This window comes from Strongylocentrotus purpuratus, unplaced genomic scaffold, assembly GCF_000002235.5.
Source record: "Strongylocentrotus purpuratus isolate Spur 01 unplaced genomic scaffold, Spur_5.0 spur5_scaffold_8, whole genome shotgun sequence".
Classification (NCBI taxonomy): domain Eukaryota; kingdom Metazoa; phylum Echinodermata; class Echinoidea; order Camarodonta; family Strongylocentrotidae; genus Strongylocentrotus; species Strongylocentrotus purpuratus.
In genome coordinates this window covers 21,767,396-21,789,230 of record NW_022145614.1, presented here as the reverse complement: position 1 = coordinate 21,789,230, position 21,835 = coordinate 21,767,396, and the positions used below count along the sequence as shown (strand labels likewise).

Sequence of the window (21,835 nt, the reverse complement as noted above, 5' to 3'; positions counted from 1 at the left end):
CGACAACAAAAACAAACAAACAAACAAGCAAAAATATATACCAGCTTCAAACGAAAGATGAACATTTAAATAAGTAGGTGGACTACCGGTATGTCAACATTTTTCTTTGAAACTCACCAATTATCCGTATTTACAGTATTTGTTATAATAATTTGCTTGTATGATTACTTTTGTACAGGGCCCCATTCTCACAAGCTTGGCTTTTCTTGGGGTCCTTCCGATTTTGCTGTTAATTTGTTATGTATTTTATTTTGAATTTTAATGGAAAAAATAAATGAAATGAAATGAAGTATTTCTTGGGTCGAGACGAGTAACATCAGTTCTCTGTTTACCCGAAAGCCAACACCGTCACCTAGAGCAGGTATCGCTAGCAATTGCTAGCCCTTGCTCTCGCAGGCCCACCGGCTGCAGCGGCTCTGGTTCGTGCTGGTAGGCTCGTGGCATTTGATCTCTACCATCATCGCCGAGTTCTTCCTCTTCTCCTTCAAGCTCTCCTACCTCCCCATCATCATCATCATCATTTGTCAACGGAATCACTTTCTTCCCTGATTTCAATGTCCATATTTAATAGTTCAATTTCCTCGTCTACACTCTACAGCCGACATTTTGATCTCAAGAGTACATGTATGCTTCGAATTTCACAAAAAGTCGAGTCGCGTGTATTTACAATGTATTATCACATAGTGCGCTAGAGCTTTGGCTAGCCGTGTCCAGTATATGACGTCACAATAGCGACGCTCTACGAAGGGCCACTGAAGGCAGAAAATCTGGATCTCAAAACAAAATTTTTTAAGGGTTGATTACTGCGGGCCCCAAACATATTTTGAAGAGGGAAGTTGTTGTATTTGATCAGTAAGGCTTCCCCTTCGCAATGATATGAATTTTGCATCAATTCAAAACACTTTTGCTTCCTAGTGTGATTCCTTTAAATGGAAATCTTGCACATGGTAATACGTAATAGATTCTATCGGGATCTTCTCTTGGTTGGTTGGTCCTCCAAAATACTCGTCTGGGTTTTAACTGGAGCTGCGGGTAGGGTGTATTAATTTGTAGAAGGGGGGGACGTCAGGGCAATTTTGAATTTGACAGGGTCAGTGTGGGCGATAATCTCTGGTTTAAGCTGGTTCCAATCATGCACTGTTCTCATGAAGAAGGAGTTCGCGAATGTGTCCGTTCTTGAGTGGGTCTGTTGGAATTGTCTGTTATGCCCTCTTCTATCTCTGGTCGTTTTAGGTTGATCAAACAAAATTTTACGCTGACGGTTCAAGACTGCAATTTGATAACATAATCTGCCAAGGATTGTGGTTGAAACTTGAAAACAAGAGCTGAGAAATGATTTTTACAGCATACAGTTGAGATTTATTTCCACTTCAGATTGATTTATAGACTTCTAAATGCCATTTGACATTTTCTTTGAGCTTTTGAGATGTAAGAGCCTAGTATGCATACTTCTTTTAAGGTCCCATGGCCATTATTAGAGAAGTGAAATAATACACCTATTATTATGTAAGTTTCCTTTCCTTCCTTGTGAACAAGGTACTTTAAAAAAAAAAATTAAAAATCATTTCAGGGTTACCTTGTGACGAACCATCCGCTACTGTGTTACTACAAATGTGCCCTAAATCATTGAATTTATTAAAAAAATGAATTTGCATAGTTTTCTTTTGTTTTGTTGTGAACTTTTTGTTAGCCTTAACCTGGATTTTTTTTTCTTCATATTCATTAAAGTCAAATCTTGGTTGTGGAGTAATAAGTTTCTTTCTCATGTTTTAAAGGTATAAAATGCATGGGAGGTGTACTTGCGTTGAAGTTAGAACATCTCAGTGTATATACTCTGTACATGTGTTTGTGAATATGTACGTGAATATTATTATCTGACACCCAGATAAACTTGTATGACTTTTTTGCCCCTTTGATAACTGTCAGCAAATATTTCCAGTTGGCCTCACATGGCACTCTCTTCCTGTTTACATGGCTTGATCAGTTGAATGCATAGCAGCCAGGCTGTAGCCAAAGCACAGTACACACTATACTAGAAACGTAGCCGGGAAGCTATACATATAATGTATGGGGAAATTGTGTACTTGGTGGAGGTCGACCACGGCACGCTTAGGCTTTGCCTCATTGGCTGGCTGCTTCTTGCCTGTCTAAGAGCATGCGTCTCCCACATGACAAGTCTGGAGTGGTGTTGCACTACGGGCCAATACCACTTGGGGTAAGGGGAGCTGCGTGTATAGAGTCGAAGAGTTTTTACGTTTAAAAGGAATGAATGTTCTCCTATTGACGCGAGTACATACTGAACGTGATTGTGCAACTGTTTGCGTGCATATTTCTTGACTTTTTAATTAAAGCTCCATGAATCAGTTATTTTATTTTTTTAATGTATTTTGTAACAAAATTGATGACACTTTAATTTCTATATAAAAGTTATAAAGGTAAATATTTAAATGCAATGTGCAGTGTTGCAGGTCAGAAAGGTTACTAAAAGAAAGAACAGATATGTATTATTCATCTAACACACTTACCGGTATGGAGTAAACATTTAATTTGCATACCTTGTGTGCGGGTAAGCATGAATCCGATGACCGGGGTAAAAAATATATATCTGTAAAGCGCATTGAGAGGTCTGCGGTCAGGGCTCAAATTAATTTTTTGCCCACGGGGGCTCTTCCAAAAAAAAAGAGCCCCCGTGAGCCTTCTTACGAGGGCGCTTTTAGTGCTGACGGGGGTCTTATTTTAATACAAGTTTCCATTGAATTGGTACCCGTGAAACTCCTTGGTATTTTATCATTATCATATATCTAAGTTGGTATTTTTCTAGCTCTTAGAAATGTACTTGTTACATAGCTGTTATTGACTTTTATCCCCGTGAGGACATTTTCTCCATTTCTTCCTGTTCTGCACATAATTTCCTCCTCATTATTCGGAGCAACCTTATTTACATTCTTTCTTAACTTTTAGTCTTTACCATATCCTTCCAAAACACAGGGGCGGATCAAGCTTTTTGCTAAGGGTGGGGGGGGGGGGGGGGGGGGGGAGGGACCCCAAATACGATGTGGAGCATCGTCTATGAGCCGCGTAGTGGCGAGGCGATTTTTGTTGTTGCTTTTTTGAACCCTCGTAAGTGGTGTTTTCCTGGCATCCGGCCTGGCATCTACTAACATGCGGATCATCGTCCACGAGCCGCAAAGCGGCGAGGCGATTTTTTGGTGCTTTTTTGAACCCCCGTTAGTGATGTTTTCCTGGCATCTACTGACAGCTACTAATACTGTGTAGGTCTGGACACATGATAGCATTTTTCCTTGGCAACCCAAAGGGGAGGGGGGGGGGGTTAAACCCCCTAAACTGCCTAGATCCGCCCCTGCAACATCTTATGCCTTCTTCTTCTTCTCAATATTGATTTACTGGTCGGGTTACATTATTTGCTGGTCTTTAAGAATCACCAGATTTCAGAGGATTCAAACTTTCACAACGAAAAACTTCTCCATGTTTCAGTCCTTGCGCGATTGTCGATCTCCAGCTCCAGCAGATATTGGTCGTCAGCGTGCACACCGGTACTACCAGCGCAGTATAGCCACTCCGTTGTTTGTATCGGGAATACTCGTAGAGATGGTTGAGAAAGTGCCATCTAAGTTCCATTTCCAGTTCCAAGTTTAAGGTTTGAAAATTGATACTCAATTATTGTGTTAAAGTTATATCAGAAAAGATAATCTTAATTTTATAATTCCACGGGGGCGATTTTTAATTTTGCAATCGCCCCCGTGAGCAACCTGACGGGGGCGATTATGGAGCTCACGGGGGCGAATCGCCCACCGCCCCCGTGTATTTTTAGCGCTGTCTGCGGTCCTGAAATGCGCTATATAAGGACAAACTATTATTATTATTTTTTTTGACATTTTCAAGTATTTAATTATCTAATTTGCTTTTTCCCTAGTGTGCTTATTGTTTCTGAAGTATTAAAAAACATTGAAAAAGTGCAAAAGAACAAATAACTCTGTAATTCTTGAGTAATTCCCAAAGATACATGTACCGGTATTGCTGCTATAATCCACTTGTAATTTTCAGGAATATCAGAAAACAAATTGATATTTTCACGTGATCCATGTCCTTGACCGTACACTATAATGCGCAGTCAGCGCGGCTCCCAAGTCCCTCGTGGTTTGGCAGCCGACGTTCAGACGGGTATCTTGTGTGTAAGGAGGTTTTTCCCTTCTCCGGTGATCTCCTCCTGTTCTAGTTTTAATGGGCGCCAGTCTGAACCTGACGAACTATTATTATTATTTTTTTTGACATTTTCAAGTATTTAATTATCTGATTTGCTTTTTCCCTAGTGTGCTTATTAATGAATATCTAACAAATTGAATTGTTTCTGAAGTATTAAAAAACATTGAAAAACTGCAAAGGAACAAATAACTCCGTTGGTGGGAGTTGGGCTGTAGCTCCTGCCCTGGACGATCCTCCAGGTAGGGAGTCGGCAGCAGCTTTGGGGACCTTCCTTCACCCGTGGGGATGGGTGCCCTAGCCCCTTCGGGTTGACGAGTGCTTTTTCTCGCGGTTATCTTCAGCATCTGCAACACGGTTTCAGTTGAGTTCACCACTCGACAGAAGGTTGTCGACCAAACGCAAGTCTTTCGCACCAAGCTCTTGAAGCCTCTGATGCGGTGAGGCGTGGTCTAGTGGTGACCATGCTGAGCCTATTTAGCTAAACCTTCCAGCTTTCGCAAGGCCCAAGAGCGAGCTTCGTCACCCGACGCTTTGGCGAGGGGTAAGAAGTTTGTAGTTGGTTTTGTTATTGTAGCCTTCTAATGTCAAGTCTTCGACTGTGACTTAGACGGAGAGAGCTGTGGTGTTTTTAGACCTCAGCCTGCCTGATCCCCAACCGTTCAGACTGGGCTTCACGCGGTGTTGAAGTATCTTGGTGGGCGACAGGGTTTACCCTGGTCCCATCTGTCTGGACTGAAGCCTAGTTATGCTTGTCTGGTGTAAGCCGGTACCCGTTTTGGATTGGGGACCGTCTTACCGAGTTAGGCCTCGGAGGGGCTCTGTTCGGTGGTTGGCATTTCTCCTCGGGCTTTTTGCTTGTGGTGATGGCTAAGCTCTCTTCTCCAGCTTCTTTTGCTACCCCACCAAGAGAGGAATGGGTATCTGGATTGGGACTCACCCTTCCCCTCGGGGGTTTGGGGTTTTCCCAAATGACGGCTATGTCTGTGACTCTTCTCGCAAATGGCTTTGCCATCTGTGTTAGGTCTCAGTGAAGCCTAGTCATGCGGCTGACCAGCCCTTGAGGGCTGTTGCGCCGCCTTGGAGGCTTGTCAGTGTCCGTCGCTGATGTTTGGGGAAATGGGCTCCCCGGCGGGTTTCCTGTTTCCGGCTGGTTTCAGTTTAGTGTTTCTGGTTTCTGTCCCTTTTGGCTGCGGACATCTGTTCCCTCTCCCGCTGAGACTGGACCTGTTGTCCCAGTCTCTGTTGGGGATTTTCCGATTTACTTGTTTGACAAGGGTAAAGTCCTTTCCACTTTTCGTGGTTAACGTTCGTCCCTCGCGGCCACTCATGTCTGGTTTCTGGATGGCTCGGGGGTTATCTCCCTTTTCTTGTTCAAGTTACTGCGTTCTTTTTCTGCAGTGGCCAGCTTTCCCGAAGCTGGCTCCTGCTTGGAGTCTTCTGAAGTTTTTGGAAAGCCTCCTTTTGAGCCTTTGTCTGAGGCCTCACTTATTTGCTTGACGGTGAAAACATTTTTCCTTATGGCAATAGCTTCCGGACAGCGGAGGAGTACGCTCCATGCGCTGTCTACCTCCCCCAGCCACATCAGGTGGGAGAAGCGGGAGTTCGGTTGGTCCCACGACCTTCCTTCATTGCCAAGAATAGGTCGGCATCCTCCAGACCCGTGGAGGTTTTTCCTCAGTCCTCTTTCGGAATTCTCCTCGGTCGAGGAGGACAAGGTCTGGTGCCCCATCAGGGCACTCATGTGGTTCTTAGATGGAACTAAGGTTCATCGAAAGGATGACCAGTTGTTCCTCATTTCGCGGGAGCCCTTTTCTCCTGTGTCTCGAGAATCCATCTCTAGATGGATAGTGGACGCTATTCAGGCGGCGGGTCCTGAGGCCCTGTTCGCAGAGGGCAGGGCCAGTGCCCATAATTTCAGATGTAGTGGTACTTCCTGGGCGTTGTGCCAGGGAGTGGGTTTGGATGACATTGTGAAGGCCGTATTTTGGCGGTCTCCCAATTCCCTTGCGTCTTTTTATCTTCAGGGACGTCACCTCCGGGGAGGTGTTGTTTGCAACTGCATCCCTGCGGGCGGTCTTGGTTGCCATTGCTCCCCAGTAATCTCCTTGTTCGGGACATGCCTCCTGGTCCATTTGTGTGCTGGTCTAGCAAATAATAGGTAGATACATTGATTTATTGTGGTAAATCAGAAAAATTAGAACTGATATTATTTACTATATATCTACCTATGTCCCTCCCTCCGTCCCCTGTCCTTGCGGGAAACATGTCCGAAGCTTTGTCTTTGGAGGCTCGTGATGCAATGGGCACGTGAATCCTGGGAAGGCGATGTATGGGGATGGGGCATGCGCGAGTGTGACGTTTTTAAAGAGTTCTCGATGGTAGCGTAGTTTAGATAAACTAGCAAATAATAGGTAGATACATAATAAAATCAGTTCTGATATTTCTGGTTTTTCAAGCTCCGGTGATATTAGAATTAGATAACAAAATTGATGACACTTTAATTTCTATATAAAAGTTATAAAGGTAAATATTTAAATGCAATGTGCGGTGTTAGCAGGTCAGAAATGTTACTAAAAGAAAGAACAGATATGAGTTCTCGATGGTAGCGTAGTTTAGATAAACTAGCAAATAATAGGTAGATACATAGATTTATATAGTAAATAATAAAATCAGTTCTGATATTTCTGGTTTCTCAAGCTCCGGTGAGCTTGATTTTTTGTCATAAAAGGTAACATTAACGATTTTTAATTGTTTTTGCTTCTCTCTCTCTCTCTCTCTCAATTTTTATTTCCCAAGCGCCGGTGATATTTGAATTAATCTTCTTAATTCATTTCTTTCTTTCCGTCGGCTTAATTTTTGTCATAAAAGCTCTTTATCGTTGTCCAGTCACACTAACGACATACAAGTAATGACAGATTTATTATGACATTCCCGCCACAAGTACATTGAATGTCCTGAGTCGGCGCTCTCAGAACAAAGGCGCGTAACAATATTAAATATATGCAGTGTTTTGGAACTGTGGTGTTGATTGACATGACGCCTCATTTTAGATAAGCAATCAGCCTATACGGTTTACCCACACTATACAGTGTGTCCCAGAAAAAACGAAGCCGAGAATTGTCGATGTTTCATCATAAATTAATCACGATTATAATTAATAAATGACACATATTTGTACAGCTTAGATCCTCTTCTTTTGATGCCACTTATATGATTCATATTTCATGCATATTTTACACATGAGCGATTAAAAACAATTTGTAGAGAGGTCCAAAAAGTCATTTGGCCAACAGTATTTCTAGAAAGTTCATTTTCTGCCCTTTCGTAAATATGACACCTCAATCAGGAAAAATGAGCCAGGAATAAAACAGTTTTGTTTGTTCAAAGTAATGCTTGCATTTCCATAATTTATTATAAAAAAATATTTTCACTGGCTGCCTGCCATAGCAACAAACAGAGTTGACCAAAGACTTAACTCTGTTTCGTTGACCATCAGCCATGCGTGAAATCTTTCGTCTTCGTTGTGCGGAAATTTGTTATTCCTGTGCAAATATGTGTCATTTATTAATTATAATTGTGATTAAGTTATGATTAAACATCAATAATTCTCGGTTTCTTTTTCTGGGAAGCACTGTACATTACAGACACTACGAAAGAAAGTGTTCATTAAAGAAAGAGATAGTGGTAGAGAGAGAGAAAGAGAGAGAGATTAGAAAGGAGACAGTGTGGATTAGAGAGAGAGAGATAAATTGGGGGAGGGACATATAATGTACATCCATAGAGAGAGAGAGAGAGCCATAAAAAAAGGTCGTAGAGAGAGAAGGCCTCACTTCATCAGTTCGAGATTGCCAAGTATCCTGCTATTTGAACTATCTCGATGGCAAACTATCCAGCTAATTTGCGTCTTCATCAGTCCGAAGTAGCAATTAGCGGGATATTTGGTCGGGATAATATCCCAAGAAATCTCGGTCTAGTTTGCAAAATATCCCGCTATTTCCCAAATAGCAGGATAGTTTGCGCCCGTCTTCATCAGACCAAAGTAAGGAGTCAAATATCCTGATCCCATCATGCAACGATTTCCGGTTTTCAGTGTTTGTAAATAATCCATTTTAAATATTGTTTTTTCACCATTTGGTCTGATAAATATATAATTTTCAATTAATATATCATCATAGCGATATATATTAATTTGGATTTTTTACAAAACTTAACATTAATGTAAAATAGAAATAAAACAAATCAATTTAAGCCCGTGCCCCATCTAGCTAGCATAGCATTGTTAAAGTGACTTGGTAACATTGTTGAAGGTTGGTGAAAAAACTGCGTAATTTTTGTATGAAATTTTACTTATTATGTTACTTCTACTGTACTAACACTCTGACATGCAAAAGATCCGGGAAAAATTGTCAAACCACAAAGATATGTGCAACACCCTCTAACAGTAAATTCTCCCAACCATATTTGAATTTTCCAAACCGTTTTTCCATGAAAATAAGATGTAAAACAGGCTTTAAAAAATCTTTCAACACTTGCGGTAAATGTCTTGAATGGTATTTACCAGTAGATCCAATTCATTGCTTTGTGACGATTTACGTTCACCTAAAATGTAATTAAATTGTTATGATATAGTTTTTCCCAATTTTTATCATTGGTAATGGTCTGTTTTCACTCAAACTTTCATATTATCTTTAATTGTACATCTAGCATTGAAGTCACTACCTTTTACTTTCAGATGAACTACATTACCAAGTGCCTTTAAAAAACAAGTAAAATCAATAAAATAAAAATGACAAACAAATATATAACAATTTTTAAATATCTACAAACAAATATTTAAAATATGAAAATCACATAAAGAGAATTGAGTTATATACTCATCAAATTGAAGACTTTCAATTTGTACCAAGCTCCCCCCCCCCCCCCCCAATGAATACAAATTGACAGACTTAAAGGGCGATCCAACCCTTGCAATAAGTTGATTTGCATGAAAGCAGAAAAATAACAGAAACAGAATGGCAGAAGTTTGAAATGAATCGGACCAATAGTAAGCAAGTTATGAATGGCTGAAATATGGGATCACATAGAGTGTGTTTCTATTACCGTATTTACCGGCGTAAAGGCCGCAGTATTTTTGGAAGAGAAAATATCAAAAAGTCGGGATGCGGCCTTTATGGCGAAACAGGAAAAAAAAAGGGGAAAAAAAAATCAAAACCAGCACGAATTTGTACATATGGGACTAGATCTATGTACGGTACAATAACTATACATTTCCACACATCTTACCAACAATTTTATCTTGCATTGTTGACATAAAGACGAAAATAAACTTCCAAAAACAACATCTGCCGATAGATTTTGATCTAAGTTCGTGCTAATGCATTGCAAAAGTAAAAGAAGGGCCCGTTTAACGGAGGTTCCGCGAAGCATCCAGCACGCGAAGTCGCCATTTTCAATCCATTTCAATGACTACATCACAGAAAACTGCAGTGTATGGTATCAGCGCGTGATGGCCGAGCGGTTTAAGGCGGTGATTTTAGTCACATCAACATTTGTACGCAAGAGATCGAATCCCGACTTTGGCAAAAGTTTTTTTTTTTTTTTTTGGTCAAAATCTGGGGTGCAGCCTATACGGCGCTGCGGCCTTATCGCCGGCAAATACAGTAGTTGTAGTAATGCCAGAGAAGGGCAGTTTCTATCTACATGTATTATCCGGATAAATACACTGCTCCGATTTAGCAGGTTAAAAAGCCTTGAATAAAGGTATTGTGGGACTGCTAGGTCAACCTGAGATTTTAGTGTCGGGGTAAAATATTCTGATTACGTGATCACTCTGATTTCCGGTTTCTCTCTGTTATGTGCTCCAGCGCTCAAAATACACGGGGGCGAGGTGCGATTCGCCACGTGAACTACATAATCACCTCTGTCAGGCTGCTCACGGTGGCGATTGCAAAATTAAAAATTGCCCCCCGTAGAATTATAAAATAAAGATTATCTTTTCTGTTATAACTTTAACACAATATTGAGTTCCAATTATCAAACCTTAAACCAATGAAATGGAACTTAGATTAGCGTGCAAGATTTCTCGATCGAATTTGTCAGTGTCTAGAGAGTAAAGGCCGCCATTATTGTAAAGAAATGTACGCTTATTCGCCGGTGGTTGGTGCTATATCTCCCATCTCTATGAGTATTAACGATACAATCAACGGAAGCTCGCAGTGCAGCCGCCAGCACTGGCTATACTGCGCAGTTAGTACCAGTACGTGCACGCTGCCGCCCCATATCTGCTGGAGTTGAAACATGGTCATGGAGAAGTTTTTTGTTGTGAAAAACGTGAATTCTCTGAAATTTGGTGATTCCAAAAGATCAGCAAATTGAACCTCGACCAGTAAATCAATATGGAAAATAGTTGGAAGACGTTGTGGAAGGATATGGTAACATGGGCGGATCTACGGGGGGAGGGCCAGGTTAGGGGGTTAACACCCTCCCCCCCCCCCCCCATTCTTTGGCTGCCAAGTGAAAGTGTGACGAAAAACGCCATTATGTGTCCAGTCCCACACAGTATTAGTAGATGTTAGTAGATGCCAGGAAAACATCACTTACGTGGTTTCAAAAAAGCACAAAAAAAAAAAAAAATCGCCTTGCCGCTATGTGGTTCGTGGACGATGCTCCGCATGTAAGTAGATGCCAGAAAAACATCACTTTATTACGCGGCTCGTGGACGATGCTCTGCATTGGGTCATATCCCCCCTTAAGCCCCTTTCACACCGGATCTGCGTAGAGTTGCGTAGTGTTTCATACCGACTACGCCGAAGTTAAGCTGCGTACTCATGAATAAATTGATGCTTCGGCGTAGTCCCTGCGTAGGTTATGCGTAGGCTTGCGTACGATGGCTTATAGTTACGTACCCTGTGCGTAGGCACCACATACCTACGGCGTAGGCAATTGGCGTAGGGTTACGTACGCTTGCGTAGGCCTGGCATAGGGTTGCTTACGGTAGCGTACGTTTGTTTACTGTGTGCGAAAATGCCATGTAAAAATGCAATAGACGCTCGTAGGAGCCGCGAGTATAGCCATTAGCGCTTTATAAATATATATAATAACAAAATATTTTAAAAAGACAGTTCAATTTATTGTATAAATGAACTGTGCAGTGTACAAACAATTGTACATGTTATTACATGTGAACATAACTTGATCTTAGTATAATAATAACATTCTGACAAACTGTGACATCCAAGGGGCAGTGGGTCTCTTTTGCATGCGTGAAATAGGGCTGAAACGCCAATTTGCGTAAAATAGTGAGTGCAGGAAATAACATTTATAAACCTGCCATAAGTTTTAATAGTAAAAAGTGGTATTTGGTATACGTTTTTGAACGTTAAATTTTCAGTTTTTTTAGTAGGTATTAGCAACTGCTGAGGTTATTTTGCAGTAATGTTAATTTGTTCGGGATTTTATTTTCCAAAAACTGCAGACATTTTTGTTGATGTACTACATTATTGTACTATGTATCATTCAAAAGGGTAATATATGAACTTTCTTTTGATGAACATTGGAAGGTCACGTGATGTGATTTGATACCTCAAAACGCCAACAAACGAGAGCGCTTATTTTGATTTGTGAATAAATGTGGACAGAAGTCTGATATTTGTTGACCATATCCCTTTTTTTCACTCATTTGTAAAATATCATTCCATAACAGTTTCCTGAAAGTTTGAAGACGATATCTGTTGTCCTTGGTCCGTAGCGTATTTGTGTGTGACAATGTAATGATATAAATGTTAGTCATTTATTAGATTTAAAGAAATACTTCTGACATACACACTCACTCAGTCTCACTAACAGAGTGAGACAAAATTATTTCTTTGCTCATTTCAATTAAACAAAATTATATTACAAACATACAAACAGGACCACAAACGTACACACAAGCAAACAAACCGACACAAATACATACAGATTTCCACAAAACATAATAAAATTTTCGCATGAGGCATCAGTTTATGAATCTTATCTCTGTTTATTATATCAACAGCCTGAGATGTCAATTATCACAAATTGAATAAACCATAACAAAACAAAACATGTCAGTCTGATATACCTTGTGGTAGTACAAACAGAATTACAAGCAAGAATGATCAATGATCAATACCTGCCAAGTTTACATCCAGGTATTTACCAACAAAAATGTTTATACCATACGTTTTTAATGCTTCGTCGGACTGGCGTAGGGTAGCATATTGTTGCGTAGGCTTGGCGTACAGTTGCGTAGTAAAGTCTACGCCGAAGGTACACGAAAAAAATTAAACATGTTTAATTTCTTGCGTTCATCTCGCGTCCCTCCGCGTACAGTTGCGTAGGGTTGCGTACGAGCGGCGTAGTCGCTACGCGACTCTACGCAACTCTACGCAACACTACGCAAGGCCCGGTGTAAAAGCCCCTTTAGCAAAAAGCTTGATCCGCCCCTGGGTAAAGACTTAAAGTAAAGAAAGAATGTGAACGGGAAGAAATCGAGAGAATGTCATCATTGGATGAAAATCAGTAACAGCTATGTACATGTAGGCCCGAGAGAAGGCTCACAGCCAGTCACAGGGCTCTTTTGGGGGGGAAGAGCCCCCGTGGGCAAAAAATTAATTTGAGCCCTGATGTGCACTCAATCGGAACAGCGTGAGTTAGTACTTACATTATCCGGTTAGCTTCCCCTGCATTATCCTTCTAAAAGAAGGATAATTTGCCGGTGAACGCGTCACAGCTCTCACGGCCATTATCCGGATAATAGCGGAGAAGGTCAGTTTCTTTTAGGCAAAATTTATTCCTTATTGGCCATTAACTGTATAATGGTTTCTAATAGAAACACGCTGTAAGTGTATGCAAATCTCAGATTGGTAGTTTGGTTTATAGAGGATTGTGACATAGGACGTGGATAACTCTCCCATTTGCCGTGTACAAAAATATCACTAATTTCTGATTTTCTTGTAAGTTCCTTCTCTCTTAATTGGGGCACTACTCAATATATACTATAGCTAGCATATTATTATAGATCCTCCAAAAAGAACTCTCCTGGGCCATTAACTTTTGAAAAATTTAAATTTGTTGGTATTTTATATGTTGAAAAAGATGGGAAAGTAGTCCGGCACTACATCACATTGATATTACTGCTTCTGCCAATTTGAAGTGCCCATACTCTACGTATAGTGATTACAGCTAGCTTCAAGAATTCATAACTTTCTTATATTTAGTCAGATTTAATTGAAACTTTCATCAGTTTGCTTCTCTGATTTTACTGCTTTCATTTAGAGTAGTTATCTATTTGGGTTGGATTTCCCTTTAAAATTATTTATTATAGTTTTGTGCGTTTGGTTCCTGAAAATTAACATTAACCGCTATTTAATTTTCAGGCCAAAGTTCCTAAGCACACCTCACATGTTTTTATTACCCGAATGGCACTCCATGTATTTTGGTAGAAAGAATAAGAATTTGTTGTCGTAATCTTTCTGGCACTGCATGGAAAATTATTCCTCTTCCTTCGCATTTGTTCACCCTCCAGCTGATAATGGAATGCCCGGTGGTGGCTCAGAGTGAAGCAGTGTTGTTATGCAACACTTTTTTGTTTGTGTGTATATTTGGACTAGGTGGGTTCTTTCTCCATTTTTCCAGCTAAGCTATGTATTGTGAATGAACAGCTGTGAGGTGTTATGCTAATGCCTCTCTGCCCATATGATAATGAGGCTTTTCAGGGCTATGGTACGGGGCATGCATGCCAGGTCCTCTCCTCTGACACATAATATGAAAAGGGGGTTGGGCTTAGCTGTGTGTTCCCACATGCATAGTAAGAGGTCTCATTTTCATACACCACTTGGCATGCTTGTGTGTGCGGTTTGTTGATGATGCATGCATGTGAAGTTATGCGGTACAACTTCCAAACTTTGAGAGAGAGCAGGGAACCTAGATGTGCTAGCTCCAGTCAGAGCAGGTTGCTGTCTACTGCCATTTTGTTTGCAGATGCCTGACTGCACTGGTAAGGTCTTGCCTTGTGTATTCTCAAATTTATTGTCTCATTTTCAGATATTTTTTCTGTAAGTTGTGAAATAGGACAGTTATTTAATATCATTCTTGGGTTATGATTTGTAATACATGTACAGTATGCCATGCTATCACTTTATCAGCATGTTGTATTGTTAATTGTTGAGTTGTTGTACTATTTTCTAACTGGACAAGAGTTTGATAAAATCTGATTAGACTGTTCCTATTCCTAATTGTAAATCCTATGGTTTGATGATGTTCATGTATGACAGAATGTTGCATTTTGTTGTTGTTCTTGGTGTTATAATTAGGTGATCTGCAGCAGATCTGCAGATCACCTTTTGATTTCATCAGAATCTTTAATTATTTTTTATTTCTTTACTACCAGGTATTGTTGTACGTTTTTTTATGGTCAGATTTTCTCCAAAAAATCATTCAATTTTCCCCCACTAACTCCCCTTGGTCAGGAATAGAAAACCTCTCCCTCTCAATTTGATCACTCGACCATGACATCATATATTTTGTAAAATCACATCAATCATATCTTTATAACCAGCCATCAAAAATTATTTAAATTTGGTCCTCGTAGAGGTCAAGGCTGATTACAAATTATGTGTAGTGTCTGCAGTCTGCATGTGCATCATAACATGCTCACCACAATGTAAAAGGGCTCAAAATTACTTCCTGATCAATTCAATTTAGCGTACGTTTCAGTCAGTCCATTTTTCGCAATTAAAGATTTTAGAAATCGGAAGTTAGCTTGTGCACGTCATTGCGCGGAATGTTGAAATGTCTTTTTTTTTTTGCATGGATCGGATTTCTGGTACTTCCCTTAGCAACTTTTCCAAATTTTAGTCCTTTCTGACTTAATGACTTTATACTAAGGCTGTGCACAACAGTGTAATGAGGTACCCGAGTACACTCCCAGGCTTACAAGCGAATACTTGCATATAATCGGACGCCATGTTTTATTTAATTTTTTTAAAAAAAATTAAATTTTTTTCTTTATTTTTTTTTCTTTTTTTTTTCTTTTTTTTTTGCCACCACCAGACCTCTATCGCCGAAAACGCATGCAATTTTACTTCGAGTTGCAGTTGAAGGCGCCGATTTAATAATAATAATAATAACAGTGAACAATGCTGTTTTAAAAACCAAAGATGGCAGAATAATCCATTGCCCTCCGAGTCTAAACAGAAATCTGAACATTTGGTCCCAGTTTCTGATTGGTGAGTTTGACAGTGCTTGAGTTGCATGAAAGAACCCCCAAATTTCTTATATTTCTTATATTCTTATTTCATATTACATTAGAATATGTCATGTCATCATATGTCAAAATCAGAATTCAATTTGGATAATAGCACTGCTAATGATTCATGGTCAATTTTTTTTTTCTGCACCAAATTTGAATATGTTGTAGCTAAGAGAAGTGACATATTTTTAAAATTTTGATGAAACTTTTTATTACCGGTAATGTGACTCTGTAACATTGCCTCAGATTCTGAAACAAATCCTGGATTTAGCTCAAGCTGCAATCATAATAATAAATCTTTAGGTCGGTCAGGAATCCCATGACTTTTACAAGCCGATCACCTGTCTGATTATCAAGAAATTTATGATTGGAAATCGAAATTTCATTTTTCGTTTTCCTAACTGTTTTTATAACACTGCAGGCTATTTGGGAAAATGGGTATGGTAAAACCGGTCACTCAAAGATTTTTAATTTTTTGAGGCACTTCATGATCAATTTGAACCGCAATTTGTTTAGGGCTTCAATATTATACGATATGACAGACACTCATAACACGTAGGGCCATGCATCTCAGATTTAACATTGTTAAAGTCAAACAAGCTTTTTAGCAAGAACATGCCCACCTCTACAAACTCTATAGCCAACGTATTGTTTTAAAAATTCACAATCAATATACATGTACATGTGTTTTATTTCTTCAAACTTTCCAATTATATATTGAGTGTCCCATAAGACCTCTTTCTCACTCACTTTGCTGGACGCTAGACAGATCCACTGGACCACTCCAGAAGTACGGTTCATTTGGTTTCACAATCATCGCAATTTTTATCCTGATGCAGGCGATATGGAGCAGTGCAATAAACTCACAATTTCGTTTTGATTTGAGGAATAATCAATATTAACTATACATTGATTTTGTTCGTTTTAATAATGAAGGGAAAATGACAAGAAACTTTGTATGAAAAAAGAACAGTTAGAAATATTGTATAAAATTACACATTTCTAACCTGTAGACAACAGAGATATTCAAATATGTTATTAAAAGAATTAAACCTGGTTGTTCCTTAGTGCAGTCAGGAACATCTTACATTTCCTAATTCATCGTGAAGAAGATGCACATCTTATTTCTTTCACGTATTTGCCTGGTAAATTGATAACTGTATGCTTGATGTTCTGTTGGCTCATTAATCTTAAGTTCTGAAGACACATTTTTGCTGGAATTTGATAACAGGAAAATTGAATAAATAAGGTTCATTCATATCTGATCATAGGCTTGATGCAATATGCTCCACGTTTTATTATTATAGTTCATTTATCACTAACTATTGTTGGAAAAGCGATCTTTTGGAAGGGCTTTTGCCAATCAGGGATTTTACAGTAATACTCTTTTCACACTTGTTTTGCTTAACCCCGTACTTTGCTTAGCCCCGTACTATCCTTAACCCCGGACTATTTTTTTTGGGCTTTTCTCACTGCAATTCCTTAGCCCTGTACTAGCCATAGTGTAAATATTCATTAACTCGCTCCACTGCGTAGTCCCGGACTATTTTTCGTTTCTGTTCTCGTTCATTTGCTTGGCACCGCAATTGCGGAGTTAGCATCACAGGAGTTAGCACCTGCTATTTTGCAGGGCCAGCTAACCCCGTATTATAGGTGGGGCTAGCCCACTTTGGTAAATACGAGTCTGAAAAGAAAGTGGAATAGGCTTAACCCGGACTATAGGTGGGGCTAAGACCCCCCTTTAACCCCACCTATAGTATGAGGTTAAGCAAATTTTTGCCAGTGTGAAAAGAAAGTGGAATAAGCTTAACCCCGGACTATAGGTGGGGCTAAAACCCCCACTTTAACCCCACCTATACAGGGTGCTACAAGAATTTTTTTCACCACTTGCCCTGTCGGGCAAGTGGGTTTTCAATTTACTTGCCCAAACAATATTTCCACTTGCCCAAAACTTTAAAGCGAAAAAGGACTCGAGGTTAAAGCATTTATTATCTCGTAATGATAAGTTAGTGTTTTAGATAGCAAATTAATGCACATACATGTACAGTGTAACTGTACTGAATAATAACCTAATATGTCAAAGAAAATGGTCAACAAAGGATGGTTGAAGGTTTAAAAAACGCATTTTATTGATTCTCCATAAATAATCAGATTCACATGAATCTCGGCAAGGTAGAATGGTTCAAGCAGGTTTAAGTTTTTAATATTCAGTCATGTAAAAAAGCATAATGACCCTGTTGTAAAAAATATGATACAAACATGTCATTAATGGTAGCCACATGTACCATGGTGCAACATCACATGTGTGTCTGTGCAAGCCGCTGTCATTTGGAAACGTAGGCTAATTTTCAGCTGTTAATAATTTGGGTCAACTCTTCCATCAAGAAACGTCATGTAAATAATGGGTAATCAACTATTTTAAATAAAGTACGGACATTTTTATTTCATCATTCACTGCTATAAATATCATGCCAAAATTTGTAAATTCTTACTAAATAATAATATTGAAGATATTTTACGATAAATCTCGGATAAGTATGCGAAAACTAGACTAAACAACGTCGCTAAAACCATGAAAACAAAACAACAACGGCTTATATTCTGGGGGTCTCGATACTATTATCAAAATGACTCGCTCGGTCGGATCTTGAGACCGCAGTAATAAATTGAAAACGAGACAAAAACATTCATCTGATTTATATGAGCAGCGAGTTTTAAATAATATGTTCACAATCATTAACAGTCATTATGAATAAATATCAAACATTTGACTTTTTGTACTTACTAGAAAATCCCTGTTGTTTATTCCATTCCGATTCGCACGTGTTCATTTCCCTAGAATAATGACGTCATATTTGGCGTGATTCAACCAATCGGCAATCAGAGAATAGCAAAGGCCTGTCGGTGCGGCCTGCAGAGCTAGAGAGAGAGAGCGCGAATAAGCTCGCAGCTGGTACGATCGCGCTAGCTGTCTCTAGCTAGCTCACGGCCGGCCGTGCGTGGAGGCGGAGCGGCATTCATGGCTTGAAGTGTCACTGTTGCATGCGCGCTGAGCTAGCTGAGCTGGCTAGCTGTCTGTGAAGTTTTTTCGAAATCGGAACGATCGCTTTTTTGCTTCTGGATTTTGACGACGGGTAAGAAGTTGACGGGTGAATGGTAGAGTTCTTGGACACTAGGAAATTACTGTAAAAGTATCACTTGCCCGAATCGGGCAAGTGATAATTTGATTTACTTGCCCGACGGCTCAATTTGGTTGCCCCGGGACGTCGGGCAAGCGGGTTTGTCGCGCCCTGCTATAGTACGAGGTTAAGCAACATTTTGCCAGTGTGAAAAAAAAGTGGAATAAGCTTAACCCCGGACTATAGGTGGGGCTAAGATACCCTTTAACCCCACCTATAGTACGGGGTTACGCAAAATATTGCCAGTGTGAAAACAGTATAAGACATTCTAGCAACTACCCCAAATGGTGGTTCTGTCCAAGACTATAATACCTGTCTGGATGCGCTCTATCATCTTAGTTAACCAGTTCAACTTTCATCAAAATCAGTAGTCACTATGCAATTAATCCAGCAATTTAGAATCGAGTATCTATACATAAATCCTTATAGATTTGAAATTAATGATAAACGTTGATATAAATATTAAAAATTAAATTACAGCAGGAATGCATTGAGCCCTGCAATTGTTCCGATCATGCTCATGTCTTCACTATGTATAGTATTCCAACTTTCTACAAAATGAAGCAAAACTGGAAATTCCAAACTGAAAAATCATAACAATAGTAACAGAAAAAGAAGTAACATTGCCATTTGCAAGATTTTTAGAAAGATATATTTGAAAAATTGCCTAGTTATATTAGTTTGATACTCCATTTGGCATATTTTGGTTTTGCTGGGCAAGTGTGTACTTGTAGAATCCTGGTGAGGACACGAAGGAAAGTGTAATAAATACAGATAATAATAATAAAAACGTTGCTTATAAAGCGCTTACCACCAAAGTCCTTTAAGCGCATAGCATAGCATTTGGAGGAAAAAGAGAATTGTGCATAACCTAACAGATAATTGTTCTGTGCATTTTACCACTGCATGTCTGCGTAGCATTAACAACATGTTGCAGTATAATATAACCGATAAGTATTATGTTCTCCCCCCCCCCCCCCTCCACCCTTTAATGTCATTGACCTTTTGGGAGAAAGATGAAGAGGGCTTCAAACCGGCCAGCCGGCCGCTACCTCACTTCTCAACTGGTGCAACTTTGTGAGAAAATTGGCAAGAGAAAAGGAATGATGTAGGCCTATCACTTCAAACTATTTCAGTTGAAGTTATTCTTGTGTTAATTATTAGTGGTTTTAAATTATTTAGTTGCCCCTTAACTCTGACTTAAGATTATTCAAGATTAGGAAGAGCTGTTCAGCAGCCAAGTATTCTCCTTTCCCTGTGATTTCAAGAATATAAATTTATTCATAAAAGTTCCACACTCTATTGCAACAGGAAAGATCCAAGACTACCCTGTGAAATACGTCTTAGAATCACCAGCCTGTATTCTATATTTATCATGATATCCGTTATAATTTCCGGATTACACAAACATCCACACAAGTGAATTCAGTGTTTTGATGTTTGTTGTAAACAGTCATTATTTGCAGGTTTGTTCGTGTAGTAATTAACACAACTTGCCTTTTATTAAACTTGTGAAGTTTTTATAAGTTCTTAACTTAGCTTAAATTCTTTGCATGAAAGTTTTGCATGTACGCCAAACAGTACACATACGTGTATGGTACAAGCCATGTATACCGTACAGTCTTGTTGTGTGTAGCAGTACTAGCACACGGGCTGATACAGACTGTACGTGTAGAGTTTTGTAATATGTTTGCATTTCCACATTGCTGTACACTGTACGTACAGTACATGCCATATACCATTGTCCATACGAGTCCCTGTTTGTGGCCTCTTACGCCAGCCTTGAATATATTACCCGGGAGTGTAGTTTTCCCTGCTGGCTGGTGGCAGAACTTTGGCATTCAACCAAGAGCCCTGCGCCACAAACAAACAACCTTTGACTCAGACAGCCGGGGCTGCCTCATGCTAACCAAGCGTGGGATTTCAGTTGACGACTGCATAATTACGTAGGAATATTCCATTTGGGGTAGAGGGATATTATTAGAAACCTGCCTAGCTTCGGTGAGATGTGCATATGTCGTGTTTTTGCAAATTTTACGTTAAAAATTGTATGTATTACTGTATATTGTACGTGCGTAATAGAGGTTTGTTCATGTTCTGTTTAAGAACGGTAAGGTTGAATTGAGATTGTTCAATTTTGCCAAAGCTCCTGAAGATCTTGGTTTCCACGTGAATATAATGTCACACTAACATGAATACGTAGAAAATTAATCATGTTACCTAGGTCATACTAACAACCTATGAACCTGTTATACGTGCATTGCTGCATTCATGACAACTGTTTGAGACATACAATTGTAATTATCTTGATCGATTTAAAAAATTAAAAAAATTGAAAGTAGAAAAAAGAAAAATTATGTTCATGTGAAGATAGGATTTCCTAAAAAGTAATTGAAAAGTGCCGAAAAACTGCTGGAAGAAGTGATTTCATTCAGCTTATTAAAAGCCTTCAACAGTTATGTGGATATTTAATAATTTGCAGAAAATAATTGTATTTCCTGGTGAAATTGAATTTCAAAAAGTCACAAATGCTTAGCTTGACATAGAAAGGGATATGGGAGTTACCAAGAAAGGATGGTTGAGAGAGTCCATGAATGTATTTTGAGTCATTCTAACTTGTTGCTCAAAGTCGCGTTTATCATCCTAGTGGAATTTACATACTAGACCATCTTTGTTATGTAAAAAAATGTTGTGCACAATTCTTTGTTGTCTCTTTTTACAAATGAAATCATGCACCTGTTATAAATAATTGTATTTTAACAGGTAGAATGCAAATTGCATATAAGTTGTTGCTACACAACAACCCATGCAATTTGCATTCTGACTACCGAAAAAAGTGTGATTGTTATTAATTTAATATGTCCATGCCCTGATAAGATATGGAGCAAAACATTGAGCAAATGACACATATCAATGGTATTTGAATTCTAGACACATGTTACTAATCTGAGCTATTGCAAATACTAAAATACAGGTTTCGTGTGGGCCATCCACTGAATAGTGTGATTTTTCATTGAAATGCTCATAAATCTGTGCCTTCACATATTTTGTGTGTGTTCACACTCAAGATATGGTAGATTTCCTTGTCTCATTTTTATACCCCTTTCATAGTGCTTCTATCGGAGTCACACCGATGAAAATACAGATAGAATTTTCCTTA

General features: G+C 39.2%; 1 protein-coding gene across 2 annotated transcripts in view; it reads left to right on the top strand.

Annotated features, from left to right (window-relative positions):
- Positions 1-21,835, top strand: part of LOC580133 — a 56,170-nt gene that overhangs the window by 7,143 nt on the left and 27,192 nt on the right. The window contains exon 1 of one of the 2 annotated variants that reach the window (XM_030975308.1): positions 13,952-14,242. The exons of the other annotated variant lie outside the window; for it this stretch is intronic. The gene's annotated coding sequence lies outside the window, so the exon portion shown is untranslated. Of the gene's footprint in view, positions 1-13,951; positions 14,243-21,835 lie in introns of those variants that run through there. 2 annotated transcript variants of the gene reach the window in all.